The 10724-nt window shown below is 37.1% G+C and overlaps 1 pseudogene; it reads left to right on the forward strand.

Moving 5' to 3' along the window:
- The first annotated feature begins 8089 nt into the window (after window positions 1–8089).
- LOC129499724 (ribosomal biogenesis factor-like) lies at window positions 8090–8393 on the forward strand (annotated as a pseudogene).
- The last annotated feature ends 2331 nt before the right edge of the window (window positions 8394–10724 follow it).

Here is a 10724-nt window from a genome sequence, read left to right on the forward strand (position 1 = left end):
CAAAGGTAGGAGCTGTAATGGGAAAAGAAAGGAGCAAACTAGTAGTCCCCTTTGTATTCATGTCCTGGACCCTACAGATGTCAGTTATGGCCTGCTAAGCCTGAGGTTGAATGTCTATGTCTTGTTTGTATCCCAGAGATTCTTAAACTTTCTCTGTCTCTGTAAGTTTTTTCATAACATAAAAAGGACACAAGAAATGTCTAACCGTTCCACTTATTAAGTAATTAGGTCCAAACAACCTACTAGTAATAATTGACCGAGTGTCTGACAGACGTCATATTGTTTCCCACCAAAATGTAAAGTATCCTGTAGCTACCTATGAATTTGGTACAGATACCTGGGGTACCTCAATGCATACTTTGAGAATCACAGGTTCAGCCACTAGATTATGGGCTTCTTTGTCAAAGGTATTATATCTCACTCATTACGGTAAATTGTATCTTTCAAAGATGACCACATTCTCAGTCCCACCTGCTTTTCCAGAAACTTACCACTCCCTCAATGAGATACAAAATCTAATTCTCTTCCTCTTGAATTTGGAAGGACTGGGAACGCACTGGTAATCAACAGAATGCAGAAGCAAAGACACAGCATGACTTGAAGGGCTAGGTCATAAAAGGTGATTAGCTTCTACCTTGTTAGCCAGAACATTTGCTCTGAGCTGCCGTGTAAGCAACTCAACTGTCTTGAGGCCATCATGCTGAACGAAGTCCAACCTAGCCACTTGGAGACACCCCATGGATACGTCCTGAAGCTCCTTGAAGGAAGATAAAGTCCTCAGTTCCTCCAGCTCCCTGCTCTCCCAGCACTGACTTCTACCTTAGGGCAACTACAAGAGATATGCAATGCCATAATTACCCATCTGAGGCCTTCCTGAATTCCTGACCCACAGAATCTGTGAGCATAATAAAATAACTGCTATTATTTTAAGCCATGAATTTGGGGTGATTTCTTAGGCAGCAATGGTAATCGGAAAACTTTTTTTTTTTTTTTTTTGGCCTTAACAGCATAGTTTTTTGAGTACCTTGGAGATTCAGTAAATGCTCATCAAATTGAATACAAAAAAGAAAAATCTTAAAATATTGATTAATCTAAATTCCAATGATGATTAAAAAGAACAAAATTATAGATGTAGATGTTGAAAAAATATGGGAACTTTGGTTAGATTATACTGATGCCAGGGCAAACAATGGATATCAGGGTTCGAATTTTTTTCAGAGTTTTCATAAATCCCTTAGATGAGTCTGTTTCCTTGCCTTTTGTTTTTGTCCCCTCAAAGGGCAGGGAAAGAATTCTAAACACTCATTTGCAAACTTGCTATAACATGAGGTCACCATAGGGGTTGTACATGCTGAATTTTCCATTCTAGTTAATTGAGGATTTTAATTAGTCAATTCAGACTAAGCAAGGTACTACTATAATTGGTGGATGCCAAAGGCAGCCATCTGTTCCCTTTGTGAATATTAATACTATGTCATGTACAGTCTAGCACGGAGAAGAATTTGTCCAGTAGGAATTTTCTTAACATTAGCAAAAGGTGAATGCTTCAGAAATGAAAAAGGAAGAAGTAGGAGAGCAAACAGGCTAAAATAAGGGGGGAAAAAAAGAAAAGAAAAAGCCTGGGGAGAAAGGAAACAGTCCAATTATTTGCTACGTTAGGAGAATCAACTGAATTTAACCTGAGACATCTGTTTGTGCCTGGTGTTGTTTTTCATTGGAGTGGAGGGAGGTAATTAAAATGCCATGTAGCTGCTTGCCTTGTATGCATTTCTAAGCATAATTCAAACTCTTATGACTCTGCCCTCTCAAAGAAATGGCTGATTATAGAAACAGAACAAAACCTCTTTGATCCCTCTTGTGATACAACTAGGTCATGAGAAGCAGAATTCCAAATATATTCTGTTCTGGATGACTCTTCATGGAAAGTCTGACTTGGGGAGTTTTTGAAATGAACAATGACAGAAACCAAGACTGAATATAAAGCAAAAATACTCGTTGGCATGAAAAAAACATCAACTCGGCAAAGGTTACTTAAATGGACTTTTTGTTAACAACAGCTTGTTTTCTAACTTCCTGCAAAATAGGGTTTTTTTCTAGTGAACAGTACCCAAAAGGTATAATGATTGATGTCAGGTGTGCATGAAGATAGATGAATTGATTGTGCCATGCGAAAACCCCTAATATCTTGGGTACTCGTGAGAAAACTTTCCTAGAAACTTCGACCCATTTCGCTAGTAGGTTTATTATCTAAAATACATAAATCTATCTTTGTATTCTAGGCTGAGGAAACTTTTGTGCTTTGGGAATTGGTTGTGCCTGTCTCTAAAAGCAAAAACTTAATCAAAATATGTTGTGGAGAATCTAATATTTTAGAAAAATTTTCCCATAGAAGAATATGATTAGGATAAGACTATATAACCATTAAAGGTTTCTTCCCCTTGCAAAGGACAGGCAACCACATGCAAACTGGTTTAAAAACAAAAGGGACCTAATGGCTCATAAAACAGGTTCGGTGCAAGGACTGGCTTCAGGTATAGTTCAGTCAGAGACATGGCTATGTTTTTTCTACAATTTCCCTGGTTTTATCCTTCTCTGTAATGTCATCTTCAGGCTTCCTTCAGGATTCCAAAACAGTCTTCCAGGAAGGAGGGTTTCACGTGTTCTCACCTCTCAATAAGCTCCCTGACTGAGCTTACGCATCATTCTCAGTGGCCTGGGGACTGTGCATGTGCACCAGCCCACAGCAAGCAGAAGGGGAATGTTCGGACTGGTTGGTCTATCCCAATTTAGGGTCCACCCCTGGACTGGAGTCAGTTCAGTCTCACCTCAGCTAATGGCCTAATAGCTACTACACAGTGATGAGGGATGGCTCTTCCAAGGAAAATCTGAGTATTGCAACTTAGAAGGGCAAGGGGTAATAGGTACTGGGAAGATAATGAATGTTCACTCCAGGTAGTTCTTATAAAGTGTCACAGTAGCTCTTGTGTTTTCTGAACAAGTATCACCATGGGCAAGCATAAGATTTTCATCAGAGAAAATAATCCTTCTATTTTAAATTACATTTATAAAATACAGAAATGAGTATATCAGAAACAGAGAATCAAACTAGCAAAGATTTCAACCAAGGAAAATGGTTTATGGTAAGAGTTTTGATTCATTTAGCAAACAATTGATTATTTAATGTATATCAGGTGCTGTGCTGGATTCTGGGCACCAAGGATCTCTTTGATATCTTTCTACACTGCAAAAAAAAAACAAAAAACAAAACAAAACAAAAACAAACACACAAAAAAACCCAATACCTATCAAACAACACTATTAATCTGTTTTTCCATTTTAAAGACTAATCAAAAACACATAAATTATAAGAAACCTTAAAAGGTAAACAATGAAACTCAGAAGACAGTTGAACTACTGAAACTTTGAAAACAATTGACCTATTTATTAGTCTATTCAGTATCTTCATGATATAAATAAATATAGGACTCTGTTGCCTAAAAAGTATTATTAAAGATTAAAATAAATAATATGTATGTGATCTCTATTGGCTTTTAAAATAATGACTTTTTTTCCAAACAAATATTCATGACTACTTATTGTGAGTCACTGGTGATAGAAGGACCCCAGATTAGGAACAATGATCAAAAAATAAAACAATAACAAACAAAAAGTGTAGACACTAACAGGTATGCATGAATTATACAGATCCTACACACTATTGTTATTAAACTTAAACCTCACTTCTCCAGTAATTCTTCCTCTACCAGTAGGACACTCTGATGAAGGACTCCTAAATCTCTTATTTACCATTTAATTCCCTATAGGAGTCAGACTGAGCCATCCTGACTCAATTTGAGCTCAACCTGAAGTTGCTCCTTCATCATATGACCTCAGGATGCCACTGGGTATGCAGTATGCACAGTTAATCTTAAGAATTAACTTCTTTGGTATTCAAGTAGTTCATACTACTCACAAATTTCTAACAAAGAATAGCCTGTATTTTCTACATTAGTTGAAAACCTAGCAGAAGTGTGCACAGGACTAGCCAAGCACACAGTTGACCTTGTATCAGCAATGAATGCATGCTGAGCACCCACTTCCCACTTTTCATATTTTCATCTTGCCCCCACACAGACAACCTCTGTTCAGATGAGCATTTTTACTAAATACTTCACCTCCCACAAAGCAATAGTGTATAAGATTTATATAATTAATGTTTGTAAGGGACTGTTAGAGCCTTGTCTGAAAGATGCCTTTGAAGAGGAAAGGATTGTTGATGCTGTGATGTGCTGGGTTTCTTATCCTTATCAAGACTGCTTCTATGAGGAAAAGCTACAGAAATGATAGATGGGACCACTTTTATTCAGCACAGTTACAGGTGGCAAAACACTGCTGCAGGACTCAGACGAGAATATGTCCCTTGGCGACATCAACAGTATACACATGTATCCTGTCAATCACTAAGAATGCAGGTACCATACTTTACAGACCAGGGATAATGTTAATTCCATCCTGCTTACAGTGTGCTTTGTACTGGTAAAGTTCAAGGAGCTTTGCAAGCACCATAATTTAACAAAGCATGAAATGAAAGCTACATGTAGGAAAATTGAGGCATTTTGGAAAAGTAAGACATTGTCTTTATTCAGCCATTAACCAAGAAGGGTTGACATTCAGTGTTACAGCTGCTTTTCCCTATACCGACTATTTTTATTGTTATTTAGGGAAGGAAGGAAAAGGAAATTGACCTTCATTGAAAATATAAACAATGGACTATATATTTCTAGGAGCTTTCATGCTATTTACCTTATTTGATCTTTAAAACAACTCAGTAATGTAGACTTTACAGTTGGGGAAAGTAAGTCGTACAAGAAAAATGAATATGGCTAAGATAACACAGGCTACTACGTGACAGAGCCAAGAATTTAAGTCTGCATGATTCCAAAGTCATTGCTCTTTATACATTATACATACAACAGTGGAAGAATAAATACCACTGTCACTGGGTCACTGTGTTGACCCTCGAACAACACAGGTGTTAGGGGTGCCATCCCCCACATAGTCAAAAATTTGCATACAACTTCTGACTCCCTAAAAGTGTAACTACTAGTAGGCTAATGTTGACCAGAAGCCTTACCAATAACTGTCAATTAACACAAATTTTGTATATGTATTATATATAATATTCTTACAATGAAGGAAGCTAGAGAAAAGAAAACATTTATTACAGAAATCATAAGAGAAAATGCATTTGCAGTACTGTATCATATTTATTTTAAAAATCCACACATAAGTGGATCTGCACTGCTAAAACCCATGTTGTTCAAGGGTCAACTGCAGCTTCTTCTAGGAGCTTGTCCATACCTCTGCAAAGAATAGAAGAAACATAACATTTTCAAATATATTATTCTTAAACAACCATGAAGCTGTCTCATAACATGCCAGCCTCATTTCTCTTTTCCATCCCTGATCTGTGGGTTGGTATCCACAGCACAGCATTTGATTATTTACATTAAGTCTCTATCTTAAAATTGTACCTGATTTATACCTACCCTTGCCAATCAGACACACAAACTACCTCCAACATTTTCACCATTAATGGGCTCAGTTATGTCATTACTATGGTAGGAACTCCAAAAGGAAGGAAAATGAATGGGTCCATCAGTGAAAACAGAAATAACATATGACAAAACAGAAATGTTTTCGGACAGCTTGGATGGACAGACAGACTCAGGAGCTGGCCCTCAAGTCAAAAATGCATTATTCCTCTATAGACTGAAATTTGAAAAAAGACTTTGATATACTATTGGAATTTGAAAAAATATAGCATATCATTTAAGTTCTCAAATGTCCTCTTCCTAAAATACCCATTCCTACAAAGAGGGCTAGGAGTCATCCAACATTCATGACTTAGGGACAGACGATTCAGACTGTTTTCCCAATACCTCTATGAGATCAATTACACCAAGGAACTCTCCATTCTTATTAGGAGAATGAAGATGGAAGTAACTAATTTTACTGCATGGAACAGCTTTAGGGAAGGAAAGGTTGAAGGATCAAGGTACAATGTTGGGCTTGGGCCATTTTGAAGGCACTCAGGACTCATAACTTAGGGAGATAGGAATAATGGACTGAAACATAAATAGAAAGGCATATGAGAGCCTGTTAAGAAGACGGTAGAGGATGCACTTGACAAAATGATTAAAGTTCTTCCAGAAGTATAAGTGTTTGTTTTTAAAGTAATCTCTAGGGACGCCTGGGTGGCTCAGTGGTTGAGTGTCTACCTTCGGCTCCGGGCGTGATCCTGGAATCCCAGGATCAAGTCCCACATCGGGCTCCTCGTGAGGGGCTTCCTTCTCCCTCTGTCTATGTCTGTGTCTCTCATGAATAACTAAATAAAATCTTTTTAAAAATAAAGAAATAAAATAATGTAATCTCTAGGGAGACCTCAGTGGCTCAGTTGGTTAAGTGTCTGCGTTTGGCTCAGGTCATGATCCCAATCCCAGGGTCCTGGGTTCGAGCCAGCAGGGAATCAGCTTCTCCCTGCCTCTCCCCCACTCATGCTCTCTCATGCACTCTCTCTCTCAAATAAATAATTTTTTAATAAGTTTTTAACAGAAAAATTTAAATAGGCCTAGAACTTATAACTCTGAGATCAAAGTCAATGCTCTCTACCAACTATATAAATAGAAGGGCTGAATGGATACACAAAATGCAGTATTATGTACAATGGACTAATTATTCAGCCCTAAGACAGCATGAAGTTATGACACATAGTACAACATAGTTGTAGTTCACTTTGCATAATGTTTTATCATTATGCAAGATAAAACATTATGCAAAGTAAAATATGCCAGACATAAAAGCACAAATATTATGATTCCACTTATATAAAATTATCTAGAAAAGGTAAATTTATTGAGAAACGAAGTAGATTAGAAGTTATGGGGGGCTAGGAGAAGGGAATTATAGGAAGCTAACTATTTAATAGGCATGGAGATTATGTTTGAGGTGATGAAAAATTTTAGAGATGGTGGTGATGGTCACACAATATTGTATCTATAATTAATGCCACTGAATTGTACATTTAAAATGCTTATAATGGAAGATTTTGTTTTATGTCATACGTATTATACCACAATGGAAAAAAAAAACAGTAAAAAAAAAGAAGAAAGAAAGAAAGTTAAGAAAAAAATTAAAGAAAAAAACCAAGAGGAATGAAATTAGTCCTTGTCTTACTATTAATTAAAATACATTGTTTTAAAATTACAATAATTAAAACAGTGAGCTTCTGGCACAGAAACAGAGAAACAAGTAAATGGTATCAAATAGAAAGTCTATAAGCAGACCTGATTATACACAAGGATTTGGTAGCAGCAAAGAAGGAATTTAAATCAATAAAAAGGTAAAGTACGAGCATCAGTAGTCTATTCTGAGACAACTAAAGAGCCATTTAAAGGATGAGTTCCCTCCTGAGGGCAGGAATTCTGTCTACATTGTGCACCAAGGACTTTCCAAGCAAAAGCATGATACCTGGTACACTGTTGGCCTGCAGTTAATGTTTGCTGAGTGAACTAAAATTCATTCCTGTATAAAAAATATCCCAAAGTAAATTCTAGATTGAATAAAGATTGTTTCTAAGTAGGAAAAAAAAAACATTGAATACTAATAAACTTGAAAAAACAATCTCTATACATAAACATCAAAGAGAAAATGAGAAATTGAAATAAATATATACGTATATTTATAATATATGAGACAAACATTAAGTGCTTTGGTTTATAATCAGCTTTTTAAAATAATTTATTTATTTATTCACGAGAGGCACAGAGAGAGAGCAGAGACACAGGCAGAGGAAGAAGTAGGCTCCATGCGGGGAGCACGATGTGGGACTCGATCCCAGGACCCAGGACCCAGGACCCAGGACTCAGGACCCCAGGATCATGACCTGAGCCAAAGGCAGATGCTCAACCACTGAGCCACCCAGGTGTCCTTATATTTAGTAGATTTAACTCAATAGTAAAAAAGATAGCCTGTGCGTGTAGATGGCGTTGCCTGGGTCATGAGCTGCTGCACGAGGGTATTGAAGACAATGGCCAAGAACAAACTAAGAGGAGAGAAGTCCAGGAGTGTATTTCATATAGCCAGCCAAAAAAACTTTAAGTCTAAAAACAAAGCAAAACCAGTTACCACTAATCTTAAGAAGATAAACATTGTGAATGATGAAGAAGTTAACAGAGTGAATAAAGGTTTTGTAGTTATACAAAAGGAATTTGCAAATTTCTCAAAAGGCCTTTTCCCTTGAACCTCTGCAGAAACAGCTGATTCCTCAGCAGTGTCATGAAAATGAACCAGTTAATGTTGATAAAGCAACAAGATTAATGGCTCAGTTGTAATACACTGGAGATACATCAAATACCCCCCAAAAGACCAATAAATTAAATGTTTTATATAAAAAAAAAAGATAACTACCTCAAGAGAAAAATTAAGTATATTTAAGTATATTAACAGTCACAAAAATTACAAATAGCCAATAAGATCATGAAAAAAAATTCTAACATCATTAATAATAAAAAAAACCCTAAAATTAAAATGATAGATACTATCTTATCCATCAGGCTGGCAACTACTGAACTATCTAGTGTTGGTGATGATTCAGAAAAATGAATATTCTTACACCCTGCTGGCAGAGATGTAAATTGGTCCAACTGTTATTAAAGGTAATTTGGCAGGAAATATCAAAAGTGTTTACAATGTGAATACTCTTCAGTCACTTGATTCTATTCCTTATAATTTAGACTAAAAATAATTAAAACGTGCACTTTTTTTTTTTTACCTACAGGGTTTTTCTAAATTTCAGCAATGTTCATAATAGAAAAAAATTGAAAACATTTAAATGCCCAATAAGAAACAGTTAAGTCAATTTATAATACATCCATACCAAAGATTACTATCAGAAAAAAAAATGATGTTATAGACTATTTAATGAAATGTTCAGTATACCAATTTAGGTTTAAAAAGCAGTTTGCCAAATAGTATTAGGCAAAATGATTTCATATTTTGTGAAATGAAAACAATACAAAATTGGAAGGATAATCATCCTCATCACTAATGGTGATTGGTTATCAGGTTAAATGGCAATTTAAATGTAACTGCTAACTTTGTTTACTAATTTTTCTGCAATAATCATGTATTGCTACCATAATATAAAAGCAAAAGACATGTTTTCAATTTCAATAAAGAAACAAAAGTTAACAGCAAAGTGGTCCCCTGTTCTCAGGACCCAAAATTAGTTAATTAGCTATAAAATCTCTCTTTTCATGTGTTGAGCATATTACTATGCACTTGACACTCATTATTTCATTTCTTCCTTACTCTTTTATTAGGTATCATTAACCCCTGAGGTCCTAGCTTCAGGAAAAGGACTGTGCTTGAGGCCTTGTGGCTAGCTAGCGACAGAGTTGGAAACGGCCCCACTGGTGTCTGAAGCCAAAGCTTATATTCTTAACCACAAGCATTCCTGTCATGGAGTCTTTCTTTTTAAAATGTATTTGATTTTGTTATTTAAATTCAATTTGCCAACTTACAGTATAACACCCAGTGCTCATCCCATCACGTGCCCTCCTCAGTGCCCATCACCCAGGTACCCCAACCCCCTGCCCACAACCTTCTACAGCCTTGTGTTTGCTTCCCAGAGTTAGGAGTCTCTCATGGTTTGTCTCCCTTTCTAATTTTTCCCACTCAGTTCCCCTCCTTCCCTAATAGTCCCTCTCACTAGTTCTTATATTCCCCGTATGAGTGACACCATATGATGATTGTCCTTTTCTGATTAATTTACTTCACTCCGCATCATCATACCCTGCAGTTCCATCCACGTTAAAGCAAATGTTGTGGAATCTTTAGGCTTTTTGAAAAACCAAACAACCAACCAACCAACCACATTTACACACACACATCACACACACACACACACACACACACACACACACACACACAACCAAACCAAACCAAACCAAACCAAAACCAATATACCAGGGATCCCTGGGTGGCGCAGCGGTTTGGCGCCTGCCTTTGGCCCAGGGCGCGATCCTGGAGACCTGGGATCGAATCCCATATCGGGTTCCCGGTGCATGGAGCCTGCTTCTCCCTCTGCCTGCCTCTCTCTCTCTGTGACTATCATAAAATAAAAATAAAAAATAAATTAAAAAAAGAAAACCAATACACCAACCAGGTATCACATAGTGGCTGTGAGATTTGGCCTTCCAAACAACACACTTTTAAATGGTCTTTGGGAAAGAACTTTTTTTTTTTTTTTTTTTAATTTTTATTTATTTATGATAGTCACAGAGAGAGAGAGAGAGAGGCAGAGACACAGGCAGAGGGAGAAGCAGGTTCCATGCACCGGGAGCCTGACGTGGGATTTGATCCCGGGTCTCCAGGATCGCGCTCTGGGCCAAAGGCAAGCGCCAAACCGCTGCGCCACCCAGGGATCCCGGGAAAGAACTTTTTTCTCAAACTGTGCATTGCTTCTACCTGTTGGCACATGCATCCTTTTTGAAGGCAATATCCAGTAATGGGTAAGAGCACTGGCCCATTTTTGGATTTCCTGAGTCAAATCTGACTCTACCACTTAATACCCATAAAACCTTGGGCAGTTCTTTCACCTCACTGGGTCTGATTTCTCACCAGTAAAATAAAGATAATGATTGTCTTACTTCAAGGACTTC

The sequence above is a fragment of the Nyctereutes procyonoides genome, unplaced genomic scaffold (assembly GCF_905146905.1).
Source record: "Nyctereutes procyonoides isolate TBG_1078 unplaced genomic scaffold, NYPRO_anot_genome, whole genome shotgun sequence".
Classification (NCBI taxonomy): Eukaryota; Metazoa; Chordata; class Mammalia; order Carnivora; family Canidae; genus Nyctereutes; species Nyctereutes procyonoides.